Source organism: Mobula hypostoma, chromosome 6, assembly GCF_963921235.1.
Source record: "Mobula hypostoma chromosome 6, sMobHyp1.1, whole genome shotgun sequence".
In the NCBI taxonomy this organism is placed as follows: domain Eukaryota; kingdom Metazoa; phylum Chordata; class Chondrichthyes; order Myliobatiformes; family Myliobatidae; genus Mobula; species Mobula hypostoma.
In genome coordinates this window covers 23757266-23775747 of record NC_086102.1, presented here as the reverse complement: position 1 = coordinate 23775747, position 18482 = coordinate 23757266, and the positions used below count along the sequence as shown (strand labels likewise).

At 41.3% G+C, this 18482-nt stretch overlaps 1 protein-coding gene across 2 annotated transcripts in view; it reads left to right on the top strand.

Moving 5' to 3' along the window:
- LOC134347866 (cell adhesion molecule DSCAM-like) overlaps positions 1–18482 on the top strand; it is an 804792-nt gene that overhangs the window by 44861 nt on the left and 741449 nt on the right. The window lies entirely within an intron of this gene.

Here is an 18482-nt window from a genome sequence, read left to right as displayed (position 1 = left end):
AAAAAAGAACTTTATCTTGAAACATTTTCAGTCCATAGGTTATTCCACAGCTCTTTTCTCGACGTAGGCATCTCTCCTACTCTCCAGTTTATATGACGCAATCATAATTGTTTTTTCTTTTCTGAACAGTTCTCCATTTTGTGACTAGGTCCCACTCTCGTTACATAGTTTGAAGCACTAAGCTCAGGTTTCTATGTAAATCCTTTACCATTGTGAACAAATAAACATTTGCTTCTCAGATTCTTACTGCGTCAGTCACAAGATAACTTGTACTGTCAAAGGCCTTTTCACTGGTTTCGAGTGTCTCTGGTGATCATGGACATTTAGCAACATTGGAAGAAAAATTACTTAAAAACTCTTCAAAGCAGAGTTGATATACAGTACAGTGCAAAAGTCTTGCCTGTATATACATACAGTATAGATAAAGGTAGCTAGGACCTTGCTGAGGACCTTTACACAGTACTGTATATTAAGTTTTTCCAGTTACCAAATAACACTTGATACTACTGAGCTAATGCAAAGCTAAGTACTTCGAACCAAAGGGTCTGTTTCTCTGCTGTACTTTTCCTTTTTTTTCTACTCTTATTTCTGTTTCCCAACCACCTAACCAATATACAGTACTATGCAAAAGTCTTAGACACCCTCAATATATACATATACATTTGGCATATTGAGTATATTCTGCCATTCAATCATGACTGACTTATTTTGCCTCTCAACCCTGTTCTCTTGCCTTCTCCCTGTCACCTCTCACACACTTATGAATCAAGAAATTAACAGCCTCCACTTTTAATATGACTTGGACCCACAACCAACTGTGGCAATCAATTCCACAGATTCACCACCTTTTGGCTAAAGAAATTCCTCCTCATCTCTGTTCCAAAGAGGACTTTTATTCTGAGGCTATGTACTCTGGTCTTAGACTCCCCCATTATAGGAAACCTTTCCATGTCCATTCTAATATTCCATTGGGTTTCAATGAAATTTCCCTCATTCTTCTTCAAATCTCCAGCAAGTAAAGGCCTAGAGACTTCAAGTGCTCCTTTCGTTCCCAGAATAGTTCTTGTGAAATCCAGTGAGAGAGTGGTGCTCATGGCCACGTTTCTGAGGTCCAGCCCATTACGTACAGTGGTGAAAGTCTGGAAAGTGCTAATGGGCACACTGTAGTTTATTTTTTACATCAAAATAAACTTCATTCTATAAAAATATGTACTCAGATAAACAGTGGAAATCTTTATATTCATGGACGATTCATTCAGTAGTGGTAACTTGCATTTTTAAAAAGTTGTAGACCCAAAATACTCTGCAGCTGCTGGGGTCAAAGCAACACTCAACACGCTGGAGGAGCACAGCAGGTCGGGCAGCATCCGTGGAAACGATCAGTCAATGTTTCGGGCTGGAACCCTTCGTCAGGACTGAAGAGGGAGAGGGCAGAGGCCCTATAAAGAAGGTGGGGGGAGGGTGGGAAGCAGAAGGCTGGTAGGTACCAGGTGAAAAACCAGTAAGGAGAAAGATCAAGGGGTAGGGGAGGGGATAGGCAGGAAAGGTGAAGAAGGAATAGGAGAAAGCACAATGGGTAGTAGGAGGAAGCAGAACCATGAGGGAGGTGATAGGCAGCTGGGGGAGGGGGCAGAGTGAAACTGGGATGGGGAAAGGGATGGGGAGGGAATTACTGGAAGTTGGAGTATTGTTGCTACTCATTTGGCCCCCTGGGGTGGTACACTACTATGGTACTTAACGGGCTTCTTCACCCAACCTGGCCCCTTCCTGCACAACAGCAGAAGCTCACTCAGCCTGTGGTCCTTCCCCTCTGAGCACTTGTAGTTGCATTGTTCAGCACGTACTTGTATGGGCTGAAATGTGCCAGTCAGCTGCATTCCCCTACAGACAGTTTGCTGTGCTGCAAAACCAGTAAGTTTTAGACAGACCACAGAGCATCTTTCACCGAATTCATAATCTTCCAATAGCGACTGGTATCACTGTCTGTGTATCACTGGGAGGAACAGCCTGTAAATCAGAGTCCTCTGTTATGCAGCTGCTCAGAATGAATTATGACAAGGAACCTTGCACTTTTCTCCTTGCCCTCTTCTCAAACCCAAAGCCTGTATAGAGGTGAGGGACAGTCTTATCTCTGTGAGTGATCCTGGGAGGGGGCAGGATGGGTCAGGAGTTAGGTTCCAACCATGCAGGAAGGATTGTCTTTCACTGTCAACCAGGTGAGGTCTTGGTGTTTGTTGGTGAGTTCTGGTGATGAGGTTTTCTGCCAGATGGTTTGGACAGTTGGCCAGGGAAACTCCCAGCCATCTGTCAGCACTATCCTTCTCATTATCATCTTGTAATCTCTACGTGGTCGGCTTCAGGGCACTCACAGTTGGTGTAGCCCAGTCACACTGACTTGTCTTTACCAGAATGCCATGTCTTTCAAAATTAACTCTTCCCAATCTGTTTTTACAATCATTATTGGGCAAGTCAAAGCTTGTACTAGATTTGTTTCGCGCCTGGAACACCTTGCCTATGATAAATGAAGATGTAATGATCACCGTCAGGGCTCCCTCCTCACTTCAGTTTCTTAAGGGACCTAGTATTTTCTTGATTACAATCTTGCTCTTGGTAAACTTGGAATGTCTTAGGATACTCCATAGTCATACATGCCAAGAATGTTTCATGGTCACTTTTTGCCTTCCAAACTTATCTCCAACACACCCCACATTCCTCAGGACACCCCTTTGATCTCATCTGCTCATACCTGGTTTATGTTTGATTTTTTTTCCCCCCAAATCTTGCTATCTTTTCTTTTCATCCTTGCCACCCCAGAATCCTTACTTACTCTTTAAAAGTCTCCCAATTATCTGGTATGGATTTATCCAGAGGATTCTTACCCAGGATACGTTTACCTGTTCTTCTCTTGTGCTATTCAATCAACCTTGCCCCAATATTCCCCACCCATCCCCAAGTTCAAAACCTTAACTTGGTAACCAATCTTATTTACCTCTTGCAACATGCACAAAATTACACAAAAATACACAAAAAAAGAGCTCAGCAGGCCAGACAGTACGGAAAAAAGCTACAGTGGATGTTTCGGGACGAGACCTCTCGGCAGGACTAGAGACAAAAAGCTGAGGCATTTTTAACAAAAGAAACTCCATCTTTTTTTTCTCCTGCCCTCCAGTACTGCCAAAAGGTCTTGGCCTGAAAATTGACTGTACTCTTTTCCATAGATGCTGCTTGGCCTGCTGAGTTCCTCCAACACTGGTGTGTGTGTGTGTGTGTGTGTGTGTGTGTGTGTGTTGCTTGGATTTCTAGCATCTGCAGACTTTCTTTTGTTTGTTATTTATCTCTTTTCTGAACTACTTTGAAACTTGCAGAATTATGGTCACTGTTCCCAAAGCACTCACCCAACTGATACCTAAACCACATGCCCCATCTTATTTCTTAAGACAAAGTTAAGACTAGTGTCTCAGAGGGCGATATACAATTTCCACTTCTGAGCTCCTTATGCTAAGGCAATCAGAGTTGATATTAGGAAGGTTAATATACCCCACCACTATAACCTGCTGTATTTGTACCTTTCTATGATTTACTTATTCTTTAGATCCCTACTGACTATTGGGAGGCCTATGGTATAACTCCAGTAAAGTGATTGACTCTCTCTTATTCCTAAATTCTATCCCAGTCACCTCATTTATCTCGGACATCCTCTGTAAGAACCATTGAAATATTTCCCATAATGAGTTATACAGGTTCTCCTACTCTTTTTTTTTATATATGCCTGTCTGTCACGCCACAAAGTTCAAACACCTGGAACGTTAAGCAGCCAGTCCTGCTCTTCTTTCCATGTTTCTGTAATTGCAATAATCTTTTAATTCCAAGTGTTAATCCATGCTCAGAGTTCATCTGAATTATCAGAATGTGGTTGGATCTAAAGTCAACCAGACAAGTGGGAGATTTTCTATCTTGCCTTGTCGAGTGTGGAAGACTGTTGGACAAAGAATGGCTATTCACCACAGGATGCCCATCCTCTGAGCTGCTTTGATGGACATTGTATGTGGTTGGTTCAGTTTGGACTTCTGATGCATGAAGCCTCACGTAGTGCCATTGAATGTAAGGTCTAATTTTACTGTTCATTGTCTTCCTTTACCCCTCTTTCGGACAGAGTTCCAGTTGTCCACCGTCATTTGAGTAGAACTGTTTTTCCTCGACTCCACTTTAATTTTCCTGCAATGGCCATTGACATCTTCACTACCGTTCCAACCCTACAATTCCTTGCCCCTTCTGTGAGGTGGTTGTGCCTGTAGATCTTTCATTAACTTCAGAAGCAGGGCTTAGCCATTGGGGAATTGTGCTGGGCATTAGGGACAGTGGCATGCGTGCCTGTGAGGCAAACAAGATCTAAATGGATTTTTACTTTGCAGTTATCAAGTTGATTTCCCTGGTCCCATTGCCAACCTGAGATCCCTCGGGAATGATGTATCTGTTGCCAGTAATTTTCCACTTAGAGGCTCCAACAGCTGTCTTAGCTGAATGTAGGAGATGCCATCTTAAAGAAGAGTGTAGCAGATATCTCTCATGACCCAGTCAATGATTATCCCTCATCAACATTCCATTAAAAAGCAAATGCAGTAATCCAGTCATTATCACACTGTGAGAGCCTTTTCTGTGTAAATTGGCTGCTGTATATCCCTCAATACCACAATGACTATCATTCAAAAATAATCATTAATTGCAATATTTGGGAGACAATATGAGGTAGTGAAATATTGGTAATATTTCCTTCACCATCTTTTTTGGCCACTTTCTTCCTCAGTGGTCTATACCATAGCTACACTAGCCCAATAACTAGCTCCTGATTTCTAAACACAAGAGTTTCTGCAGATGCTGGAAATCCAGAGAAACACATACAAAATGCTGGAGGAGTTCTGCAGGTCAGGCAGATGAAGGGTCTTGGCCTGAAATGTTGACTGGTTATTCCTCTCCATAAGTGTTGTCTGACCTGCCGAGTTCCTCCAGTACTTTGTATGTGTTACTCCAGATTTCTAAGACTTTCATCAACTCTGAGGAGAAAGTTCTGTTAACCAGGAGCATTTTTAAAAATCTCCTTGGACTGAGCATATGGCCTTCCTTAGAGATGCTGATCAGGAACACGGAAGCAATGATTATGCACAGAAAATGTGTACCATCCATTAATGTCTGTTGATAAAGCCATTGTTTTACAATTAAACACAGAGAGGAAATTGGCTGTCTAGGAAAGCAAAAAAAAGTGATTAATTATAGATGCTCTTCGCAAATAATTCATATGTATCAGTTATTTGTTTTTTACAGTTCAATTCATGAAAAATTATGTCAATTAGATTTTTTTTTGCAGTTACTGAGCGTAAGGATAGTAGAATGTACTTTATCCTGAGAAAGGAAAAGGTTTTGGATAATGAGTGAGGATGGGAGGAGAAGAGGCATTCTATCCTCAGTGCATATAAAGTTTTTGGGAACAGTTTGTCAAATGACGAATCTTTCACTGACCTAAGCAATGTATTCTCTGTAAATTCTAGCCATTTTATTAGTTATACTCTGCGGGCTGGGAAACTAGTTACACCAACATGGTGCACAATGGAGTGGAGGAAAACAGTCTGCACTGCATCTTGCTGAGCGTCCACTTTTTTTGTATTAGGTGAAGTAAAAGGGAGACAGCTGTTCTTCATTGAACCTGATTATACTGTTTAGTTTCTAAGATAGACGGGCTGGAGTATCTCATAGGCTGAGGAAGGGTTGGCCTGCTGGAGTTTGTGTTCCATAGTCAGGAATATGGAATACAAACCAGTACAGCAGAGTGTGAGCCCTTTGGCCCATCATGTTGTGCTGACCTATTTAAACTGAGCTCACAATCAATCAACCCTTCCCTTCTATATCACCCATATTACTCCATTTTTGTACACTTACAAGGGTCTCTTAAATGTCCCTTTTGTATCTGCCTCTACCACCCCCTGAGGCAGCGTGATCCGGGCACACATTGTTTATTAGGAAAAACCTACTTCTAACATCTTCCCTAAACTCAGCATTAATGTATGTTCTCTGGCAATGACTATTGCCACCCTGGGTAATGGGTGCTAGCTGTCCACTCTGTTTGTTCCACTCATACACCTTTATCAAGTCGCCACTTATTCTCTGTTATCCCAAAGAGAAATGCCCTAGCTCATTCACTCTTTCCTCATATGACATATTCAGGCAGCCTCCTGGCCAGTACATTATTACCCCCTTAACCACCCAATCAACTTGTGTGACAGTGAGGGATCTGTGGCCTTGGACCCCAGGATCTCTTTGTTCCTCCACTCTGTTAATAATGCTGCTGCTGACCTGGTACTCCAACTTCAAGTTCAGTCTTCCAAAGTGTATCACTTCACACTTTTCTGGATTGGACTCCATTTGCCACTTCTCCTCCCAACTCTGCATCCTGACTATATCCCACTGTAACCTACGACAACCTTCTGCACTATCCACATCACCTCCACCCTTTGTATCATCGACAGACTTGCCTACCACCTCTTCATCCATCTATTCATTTATAAAAATTACAAAGAGCAGGGGTCTCAGAAGAGATCCCTGCAGATTATCACTAGTCACTGATCTCCAGACAGATTATGCTCCATATACTACTGTCCTCTGTCGGCAAGCCAATTCTGAAATGACAGAGCCATGTTTCCAATGCCAAGGAAGGAGATGAATTGGCATTTGCTGGAGAGGTACTGCAATCATGCCAGCTCTATGAGAGATTGATATGAGTAGGTTTTCACAGAAGAAGCTGGTAAATTTGAAAAATGCTTTGGTTTACGAAATTGAATAGCATTCAATCAATATTTGTAATTAGAGTAGAAATAGAAAAGGTCCTAGGGAAAGCAAAGCAAACCTCTTTGAAATGCAGTAGAGCAAGGAAAGATGGTTGGAAATTTTTGCGTTAATGTGCAGGTTCTGTGGAGGAATGGGAGCCATTATTTAAGATTTTTGAGGGGTGCAGATACTGTTGCAAAACCATCTTGATTGCTCATCCCTGTCTGATCAAGAAAAGGTGAAGCTGGATCACTTTCTTGAGCATATGACAGTCTGTCCATTCTGGGTACTTCCACATTTTGTATGAAATGTAATAAAGTCTCCTGGGCTCTTTTAAAAACAAAAACATGAGCTCCAGCAGTTATGAATTTAATGGGTGGAGGTGATATTATTAGATAGAAATGCTATCAGAAGACATGGCCCAGAAATGACATCATCTAAATGTTAGAAATGGAAGTGGTTGCATGGTATCACCAGTAATTCTCAATCGTACATTATAGAGAAGCAGGCCTCTTGCATATTATAATTGAAACCTCATATTAAATAATCATAAAAATTTATTGTAACTAAGGCATAGAAGGCAAATATCTGGCCATTGAATCTTTACCATTTCCTCATGGAGCATTCGTCTATGTCTGCTTTTTCCCTGGCATCCCGCAGATTTATTCTCTGTCATGTCTTTCCAATTCTCCTTTGAAGATTTTGCTTCTGCTACCCTTACAAGCCGTGGATTTCAGGTTAACAATATTTTATTCTCATAATGTTCCTTCTATGCTTTACTTAGTGACAGATGTAGCATTGAAGAGCATTCTAACTGGTAGCATCACTTTCTGGTGTGAAGGGCCCAATGCACGGGATCGGAAAAAGCTGCAGAGGGCTGCGGGCTCGGCTGGCTCCATCATGGGCACCAGGCTCCGCAGCATCAATGACCTCCTCCAAAGGTAGTGCCTCCAAAAGATGACGTCAGTCCGTTATGGACCCACAGCACCCAGGACATGCCCTCTTCTCATTGCTACCATCAGGGAGGTGGCACAGGAGTCTGAAGACCTATGCTCAGCATTTTAGGAACAGTTTCTTCCTCACTGCCATCAGCTTTCTGAATGGACCATGCACCATGAACACTACCTCACTATTTTTGCTCTCTTCTTTGCACTGTTTGTATATATATTTATAATAATATACAGTAATATGTAAATTTGTATATAATACCTACATTATTGTAATTATAGTCTATTATATGTGTTGCACTCTACTACTGTCGCAGAAATTTCTTGACTTATGTCAATGATAATGAAGCTGATTGTCAATCTAAATTTATTTCTCCTTGATCTTGAATCATCTGCTAGCAGCAGGAACAGCTACCCTCTGTTTAGCCCATCTGAGCCAGTCACCACCTTCCACACCTCGAACAAATATCTTCTGAGAACACCCTTAGCTTTTCCACTCCAATCTTTTGGTTGAGATTGTTGATATCTCCGAACAATATTGCTTATAAGATGTGGGTGCCACTAACCAGATGGCTTTGTGGGCTACTGTACTGAGTGGCACGTCGGGCATGCCAGCATGGTGACTTTTTAGCCTCTCCAAGCTTATCCTGCTGGAAAATGAAGGTTGGCTCACGGCTTGGCCCAGACTGATCTTTGAATCTGTTGCTGCTGGATGAACAGCATGGAGAAACACTAATTTACCTTGAGCTCAAACCAACTCTACCTTAATAGTCTTTGTGGCCAAAGAAGTACAGTCCGCCCTCCTTATCTGCAGGGAATTGGTTCCGGGACAACCCCGCAGATACCAAAAAATGCTGATGCTCAAGTCCATTATATAAAATAACGTAGTATTTGCATATAACCTATTCACATTCCCCCTTATACTTTTTCGCACCGCGGACCGATTTAATATTGCTAATATTCCTGCGGACCGGCCGACGGGGGTGGGGGGTGTGTTCAAGTTCATCAGTGCATGACAGGGAATGAGGGAAGGTGCAGTTGACTCGTATCGTTTCATATCGCCAAATCATATCGTTTCCTCGCGCTTGTAGCGCAGCTTTGCGGCCCGGTACCAGTCCGCGGCCCAGTGGTTGGGGACCACTGCTTTAAATCATCTCTAGATTACTTATAATACCTAATACAATGTAGATGCTATGTAAATAGTTGTTATACTGTATTTAGGGAATAATGACAAGAAAAAATGCTCAAACGAGTGCTGGAGAGAGAACTTCCAGGTATTCCCGATCCGTGGTTGGTTGAATCCGCGCATGCGGAACCCGCGGATGAGGAGGGCCAACTGTATTTCTTATCTCTGGCATGTCATCTATCTCCAGATGCCTATTGTGCACGTGAGTGGTATTTGCATTCCTCAATCTGTAATGCTAATCCATGTACTGTAATACAATTGAAATGTATATTGTCAAAGAGTATACATTGAGGAACATTTTTAGAAATACAGTTGGACTGTTTCTAGATTACTAGATCATGAAATTCCATGGTAATGCTTGTCGATGTGACTTCAGCAGGATTTGAAATCACAACTGTGGCAGATGGGAGAATGGACACAAGGTATAAAAGAAAATGCTCCCTGTTGTTATTTACTCTGCAAGAACCAATTTTCAGAATGCATTGCATGCCAATTTAGCAAATGCTAAGCATGTACCATGAAATGCGGAAAATTCTGGAAATGCACAGCAGGACAGACTAACTATGGATAGAGAAATGGATTTAATATTTTAGGTGATAACTATTCACTGGAATTTGGAATTGGACAATAGAGAAAATTCTACGTAATTATGGACAATGCAACTGGATGAATCTTGTCCCTTCCTCTTTGTTCAGGGAACCAGCCTTTGCTCCTCATGAAACAAGTTGTACTTCTTTCAATATGTAGTTTGCTTTGTATTTTGAAGTCCATGCATAATCGGTTCTTAAGACTTGAAAGGTGGTTATCAATTTTTACATGTGGTGAATCAGGAAACCTAGGGTTTAAGTGGCAAAATAAGGTTGAGGTAAAGGTTCATTTGTAATTGTATCAAATGGCAGTTTGGACTGAGAGGCTGCATTGTTACCAGTTGCTTGTATTTCTAACTCATATACAGTATTCATTTCTCAGAATCGGATTTACATGACATGAAATATGCTTTGCAGCAGTGCATGGCAAAGACAAAATAAATATAAATTACAAAATGAGTAGTGCAAAAGAAGGAATAATATGATCCTATTTATGGACTGTTCAGAAATCCGATGGTGGAGGGGAAAGGATCTGTTCCTTAATCCCTGCGTGTGGGCGTTCAGGTTCCCTGATGGTGGTGATGATGGTACACTTGTATTAACACGGGTGTATTTAGAAGTTGAAGCAGGATGAGTGTACACAGTTGGTGGAACATTGTTCACTTAGTCTGCAAGCAAAACCCCAAGGTCACGTGTGATCCCACTCTGACCTTATGTTGGTATAGGGTCTAAGACTCCTTAGGTCCCACAGTGCCAAGTACAGGAACAGTTATTGTCCTTCTACCATCATGCGTAAAGAGCTTCACTCACCACAACACTGAATAGATCACAGAACACAGCCTATGGACTCACTTTCAAGGATTCTACAACTCAGTATGTTCTCAGTATTGTTTATTTGTTTAGATTTTATTATTATTATTCATCTTTTTTATATTTGCACGGTTTGTCTTTTGCACATTGGCTGTTTGTCCATCTTTGTTTTTGTGTAGCTTTTCATTGATTCTATTATATTCTTTGTTCTGTGAATGCCTGCAAGAAAATGATCTCAGGGTAGTATTTGGTCACATTTGTGCATTGATAGAATATCTTTGAACTTTGACTTCATGCAGAATATTCATGCTGAATAGCCCTTTGTAGTTAATAAGCCCGTAACAGCCTACTGGCTCTACCACTGAGTATGGCATTTCCAGATTGTCCCATTGTCATTTTGCTTTACACCATCATTAATATTGGACCTCTCCTGTTCTGCAATTCATCCCTTTGTTTCCATATTCTCCTCATCTATCTCTTGCTTTAAACCTGCTTTATCTCTAACCTTTTCTAGTTCTGAAAGAAAGGTCATCGATTTGAAACATTGAACCAAAAATATTTTATTATTTTCTCTCTGCATATGTGTGGGTGTATGTATGGATGTAGACTTGGCTTTTATTCATAGATTCAGTAACTTTGTCTTTGGATGACAAACTGCAGATGTCACTCCATTAGTGAGAAGAGAAATTTGAGCAATTAGAGACTTGACATAAGGTAAGTGTCACACTGCTTAGGAGACTGAAATGTTTTTGTACCTGTGGTTTACGAAGCTTTTGACCATTGGGTGTTCATCATGTCAATCCAAGATTCATTACAGACTAATTAATAGAGAATGATTGCTGTGATTAGTCAGCAGCTTCACTGCGGTTGCATTTTGTGACTTCTGAGATCGCAGAATGTGAGTCAGATGGAGTGTGGTCACGATTTTGTCCATCAATTTCAAGGCATCTGGCCAGTTTACGATCAGTTGCGACGACGTTTATGTTCAGAGTAGCTGGGCGTGAAGCAGGTGATTAGAAATGACCAGCAGTGTTCCGGACACATGGGTCAGGTTTGGCTGAACATAGAACAAAGAACATTGCAGCACAGTTCAGGCCCTTCGGCCCACGATGTTCTGCCAACCTTTTAACCTACTCTAAGATTAATCTAATAATTTCCACCTATATAGCCCTCCATTTTCCTATCTTCCACGTGCCAAAGAGTTTCTTAAATGTCCCTAATGAATCTGGCTCTAGCACCACCCCTGACAGGGTGTTCCATGCACCCACCACTCTGTGTAAGGAACCTGCTTCTGCCATTTCCCCCTATATTTTCCTCCAATCACTTGAAATTTTGCCCCGGTGACACTTTTGGACAAAGTGCATGGATGCTATCTGTGTGGACTCTTGGTACCATTTAGTTAGGTTATGTGCAAGAAACGACAAATAGAGATAAAAGCTCCTGGTGCTGAATAACTGTGATAGTTTAAAAAATATGTTTTGGAGGCAGGAGATCGAGGATGAGGGATCAGCAGAAGATTTTCTAATTGGGGCAATTAGAAACTGGCAAAGATCAGAACTGTATCTTCAGCTTTTCAGCATGTAAGTTAGGTGCAAGATTACAGATACAACGGAATGGGAAGGGACAGCAGGCAACTTAAACTGGGCATACAGAGAGTACGCAATTTGACAAAACCATGAGGAAGTTGTGAAGCATGAGGATTTCTTAAGTGTTTTGGATGTTAAGGGACATAAGATGTACAGTAAATATGGAATGGTCCATCAAAGGAACAGGCCTTTTGGCCCACAATGTCTCTGCTGACCATGACACCGGTTTAAATAGCAAATCAGCCTGCTCATGGTCTGTTTCTATCCATTCCCTGCTTGGTTATGTACCTCTTAAACATTGTTCTTGTATCTGCTTCCACCATCTTCCCTGGCAGCACATACCAAGCACCTACCACATTGTGAAAAGCAAACATGCCCAGTAAATCTCCTTCAAACTATCCCTCTTTCACCTTAAAGTTATGCCCTCTAATATCAGATATGACCCCCTGGAAAAAAAAATGCTATCTCCTCTCTCTATGCCTCTCTTAATTTTACAAACTTCTATTGGGTTGTTTCAGCTTCTGACAATTCAGGGGAAAGAATCCTAGTTTGTTCAATCTCTCCTTGTATGTAATGTACTCTATCAACCAGAACTGTACCCAAAACTTCAAATGTGACCTAACCAAAATTTTATAGAGTTGCAATGTGACTTCCCAATTTTTAAACGCAGTGCCCTGACCAATGAAGGTAAGCATGCCATGCACTTTTCTTATCACATTATCTGCTTGTATGGCCACTTTTAGGGAGCTGTGCTCTTAAAGATCCTTCTAAACTCGTAAGATTCCTGTCATTCACTCTATAGATTTCTCCTATAGTTGACTCCCCAAACGTATCCAGATTAAACTCTATCTGCCATTGCTCTGCCCATGTTTCCAATGGGTCTACTGTATATCCCATTGAATCATTTGACAATCTTCCTCACTATCACATCTCAGCTAATTTTTGTCATCTGCAAACTTGCTATGGAGTCCACCTATATTTTTGATCTAGTTGTTTAAATCTCTGTCACAAATAACAATGCCAACACTTGACTCTTGCAGAACACTGCTATTCAAGCCACCACTTATCACAAGCCTCCTGTCAGTATAACACTTCCCCACCATTACCCTTTGTTTTCTTTGGCCAAGTCAGTCTTGTACTTAATCTACCAATTCTCTATGTGGTTTGCTGAATCAAAAGATCTAGGCACATGAAACCTTGTTTACTATTTTACTAATGTCCTTAAATGCAACACCCACTCTCCTACCCTTAGGAATCATCTTCATCACCTCCTCAAAAAGAAATCAATCATTTGTAAGACATGGCCTTTTCTGAGCAAAGCTATGCTGACTAGCCCTAACAAGGCTATTCTTTTCCAGATGCTAATATCCTTTCCACATCCTATCCATATTTATTTTCCAATAACTTTCCTCTCATTGATGTAAGGATCACCAGCATATGTCCCTATTTATCCAATTTTGTTCCTGTTGTCCACCCTAGGACACCAATAGCTATTCTGCAGTTCTCTGGGACCTTCTTTCAAGATTCCAGTAATCCTCTTTCTTGCCTCTCTCAATAACCTTGGATAGACCCCATCAAACACTAAGGACTTATCCACAATGATGTTCTTTATCGGCCCCTAATATCCCTCTGCTTTGATGTCATGTCCTAGAATATCAAATACCTCTACCTGATCTTGTTATCCTCCAAGTCCTTCTCCTTGGTGAATGTGAAGTATTTGTTTAGTATCTTTCCACATCCACTAACTCCAGGCTGTATAAGTTTTTCCTTCTATCTGTATATTTCTCAAGGGATGCATCTGATTTCAGCTTTGCAAACTTTCCAGTCAAGTAGAAGTGGAAAAGCATAGCTTCCTCCTTCTGTTGGATTGAACTTGTAACATGTCCTGTTATTCAAGGTTACTGAAGCGTGCTACCCTTATCATAGGAGCGGGCTGGTGGTGAATTCTGACCAATTGCCCTTTTAAAAAAAAGCTCCAACATGTTGGATGTGGGCTTGCCCAATGACAGCTACTCTCAAAATACTCACCCCCGCTACTAGCTAATGCTATTGTAATTAACCTGTTCACAATTTAGTACTTTCACTTGAGACCCAGTCTTGTCTTTATCCAAACCTATCTGGAAATCTACGGATTTATGATCACTGTTCCCAAAAAACTCTCCCATTGAGACTCTAGTTGACTGGCCAGGCTGATTTCCTAATTTAGAGGTCTAGTACGGCCCCTTCCCTGGTTGGCCCATCTCCATACACTGTTGGGTGCATCCAGGAGGATGGCTCAACAATTTTGGTTCCATCTAAGCTTTTAACACTACTTGAATTTGGGCACTACAATTGAGTTGTTGCTTTTTCATCATTCCAAAATCTGCCTATATAGTTGTTCCTCTGTCTTCTGCTGCCCATCAGGGGGCTGATAGAATAAAGCCTTGATTGTGAATGCACCTTTCTTATTCCTGAGCTCTACCCATATTGAGTCCTCCATGATGTCCTTTTTTTTTTGTTTTATTCTCCCTTATCAGTGATGCAACTTCCCTCCCTCTATTCTATTGCATCTGAATCCTGGAATCCTCCTCTCAACTCAGTCTCCGTAATAGCTACAACATCACCATTCTATGTACTAATCCAGGCTTTATGCTCATCTGCCTTTCCAATGACACTCCTTGTATTGAAGGAAACACACTTCAGCCCATCAGCTCCACCATGTTCATTAATCTGGCCTTGCCTGTCAATCCTTTCAGACTTGCTTTAACCTCTGCCTTCCCCTCAACCCTCCCTCAACCTTGCTAACTTGCTGCTCGCGTTTCCACCTCCCATCACAATAGTATAAATCTTCCAGATCAGCACCAGCCAGCCCCTCTGTGAGGGCGTTGGTGAACTTCCAGTTTGGGTGCAGTCGTACCTACCCTGGAAGATCCATTTACTTGAAGACCTTCCCTTTCCACCAACTGCTTAGTCATGCATTCACCCATTCTTCCTAATTCTCACCTCACTATCATGTGGCACTAGGGGCATTACAGATTGAGATTATAGATCAGGAGGTCCTGCATTTTAACTTTTTGCCAGACTCCTTTTGCTGGACCTAGTCTTTCTTTCTGCCTATGTCAGTAATACCAATATGGACCATGACCTTTGGCTGTCCACCTTTCTCGTTTAGAATGCCCTGTGCCCACTCAGAGACTACTTGATCCTGGCACCAGGGATGCAACATGGCATCCTGGAATTTCATGTCTATCCCTGTCTCACTAGGCTTCATTGGTACAACAGTGCCAATCATGATATCACTGATCTGGCAGCTGCTGTCATTTTTTTTTGCTGTCATGCTGTTTGACTGGTCAAAGAACACTGAGGCTATCTACAAGAAGGGTCAGAGCTGTCTCTATTTCCTGAGGAGACTGAGGTCCTATAACATCTGTCGGACGATGCTGAGGATGTTCTACGAGTCTGTGGTGGCCAGTGCTATCATATTTGCTGTTGTGTGCTGGGGCAGCAGGCTGAGAGTGGCAGACACCAACAGGATCAACAAACTCATTCGTAAGGCCAGTGATGTTGTGGGGATGGAACTGGACTCTCTCACGGTGGTGTCTGAAAAGAGGATGCTGTCCAAGTTGCATGCCATCTTGGACAATGTCTCCCATCCACTACATAATGTACTGGTTGGGCACAGGAGTACATTCAGCCAGAGACTCATTCCTCCGAGATGCAGCACAGAACGTCATAGGAATTCATTCCTGCCTGTGGCCATCAGACTTTACAACTCCTCCTTTGGAGGGTCAGACACCCTCAGCCAATAGGCTGGTCCTGGACTTATTTCATAATTTACTGGCGTAATTTACATATTACTATTTAAATATTTATGGTTCTATTACTATTTATTATTTATGGAGCAACTGTAACGAAAACCAATTTCCCCTGGGATTAATAAAGTATGACTATGACTATGTTGATGGGCTCATAGGTACAACTCATAGAGTGGCCTTTTTAAGGAGTGAAACAAAAAGTCTGATGGAATATTGGGGACTAAAATCAGGAAGCGGTATTCCAGTTACAGCGGATCCTGGGGTACTTCATTCACTTCTGGACGCCAAGCCTCAGGAAAGATACAATGGCTGCAGGGAGATACAGTGTACGCCCATTAGGACTTGGATTTTAACAGGGCTTCAAATGTTAATTTGGTCTGTTTTTTAGAAGAAAAGTTAGGAAATTCAACCTGTCATCTTTTTAGATGGCCTCATCCTGTGCCTTTTTAATGGGATGTACTCATTGCTTCGAATTTCTTTTGAAATGACTGTTGCTTTGGGTTGGGGAAGGCTCCCACTCCTTGTTCTCCCAGTGATGTTGTAATCTCAAACTTGATTTAACCTGTGCCTTCAAAAAAATGGTCAAAAGATACCAAGAAACTTTTCCTCCTGATGGAATCCAGAACAATTCTCACTTGCTCCACTTTGAATGCATTGAAATCGCAGACTTTGGGCATGTATAGAGTCATAGAGAAGTGCAGCACAAAATCAGGCCCTTTGGCCCAATTAGTCCAGGCCAAACTATGTAAAAGCCTACTGCCTGCATTATATTTGGGTACATATTAACTAAACTTGTTTCAGATATTTAGAGCCAGTAATTTGAGCTCTAATTACCCTTTTAATAATGTGATTATTTTTAATTTTCATGTACTGAAAATTAAGTGTGGATTCTCAGTCTTTAAGAACTGAATGTTTCAGTAAGTTTTTAAGGTGTCATCTTAAATTTAATTCTGGGTGTGATTGAATTGTTAGCAGTATTTACTGTGATATATTGAACTGTAGAAAAGGTACGCAGATATACAAACATTAAATGTCAGAAATGATTAATAAAGATTGCTGGAAGATGGGATTAGTGTAGATGATTGTCCACCAGTCCGTGTAGATGTAGCTGGCTGAATGACCTGTCACCATGCTTTGTGACTTTCTGACTGTTTTGCAGTTTTCCACATTGCAATGATGTTTCACAAGAACGTCATTGTTTGTAAAGAGATTTGAGACATCCATGAAGGGATGTGATCAGTGTTATATAAATGCAAGTCATGTTTCTTTCAGTTAGTGTTAGCTGGAGCTGAAAGCTTTATGGTGAACAAGCAGTGTTCAGGGGGAATAGGATGCAGAATCCCAGTCTGGCTCATGATTTTTGAAAGTTTGGAAGAACATTGCAGTCATTGTGATTCTTCCAATGGTTGGATGGCAGTCATTGTGGTTGGAATGCAACTAAGCAATAGGAAAGAGACCTTCTAATATCTATAAATACAAGCTCCTCTGCAGATGATTGGAAATCGAGAGTAATGCGCACAAATTGCTCGAGGAACTCAGCAGGTCAGACAGCATCTATGGGAAGGAATAAAGTGTTGACATTCTGGACTCTTATTATACGCATTCCTTTCTCCAGAATATTATTTGTTTCTCCACTATCACCAAAAGTAGTCATTCAGCTGTATTTGGATTTTTTTAAATTCTTATTTTTAATTTTTTAATTTAAAAATAATACAGTAATTTAAAGTTTAATTAAAGACTGGTTTCCACTGAAAATTCGTATAGGAACTAGACTGAGACTGTGATTAGCAGTTAAAGTGCTGATACAATAATCTCTTTCGTTAGATCCTGCTGAAAAGAAGAAATGTAAAAAGGAATCAAATGAGTCCTCAAATTTGGAACCCCTTCTGACCCTGGTGCACTGTGAATAATTTGCTGGTCCACCACTGAATTTGGGGAAACTTTAGGATTATTTACAGATGCTGGAAATCCAGTGGAACACATAAAATGCTCCAGGAACTTGGCATCTGTGGAGGGGAATAAGCAATTGCTTTTTGGGTCCATAATCTTCTGAGTCCTGACGAAGTTTGAAGAGAGAGAATAATTGTAAACACAAAATAATCAGCAGATGCTGGGATCAAGTGTTGCTGGAGAATAATTGTAGGTTCATGAAGGTTTTGATTAATTGGACAGCTCCAGCAAAGAGCAAGCCCAGTCATGAGTCAAGTGGCCTTTCCTTGTGCGGTCTGTTTCTGGGGAAGTTTCCTTGACCCATCCTAGCTCTGAAAATGTACAATTCCTCCACACTCTGCAATATTACCTATTAGTTTATGGCTGATGCTAGAGTTTTGACTCTTTTTCAGTGCTCTAATTTAGATAAATACTTCCTGAATTGCCTTTTTGCTATGTTAGTCTTTACCTTCTCCAGAGATGGTGAAAGACAACAAGATATCTTTGCCCTTGCTGTTCATTTATAGGTATAATATTGAGGGAATTTGCTTTGTTATGTCATTAATTTGCTTCTCTGGCAGAGTTGATGTTTGTTTATTTATTGAGATGCAGCACGAGTATGCCCATCTTGACCTTTGAACCATGCCGCCCAACAACCCTCCAATTTAATCCTACCCTACAAAACAGTTTACAATGAGCAATTAACCTACCAACCAGTACGTCTTTGGACTGTGGGAGGAAACCAGAACACCCGGAAGAAACCCGGAACACTCGGAAGAAACCCAGGTAATTATGGGGAAGAATGTACAAACTCCTTCCACGCAGCG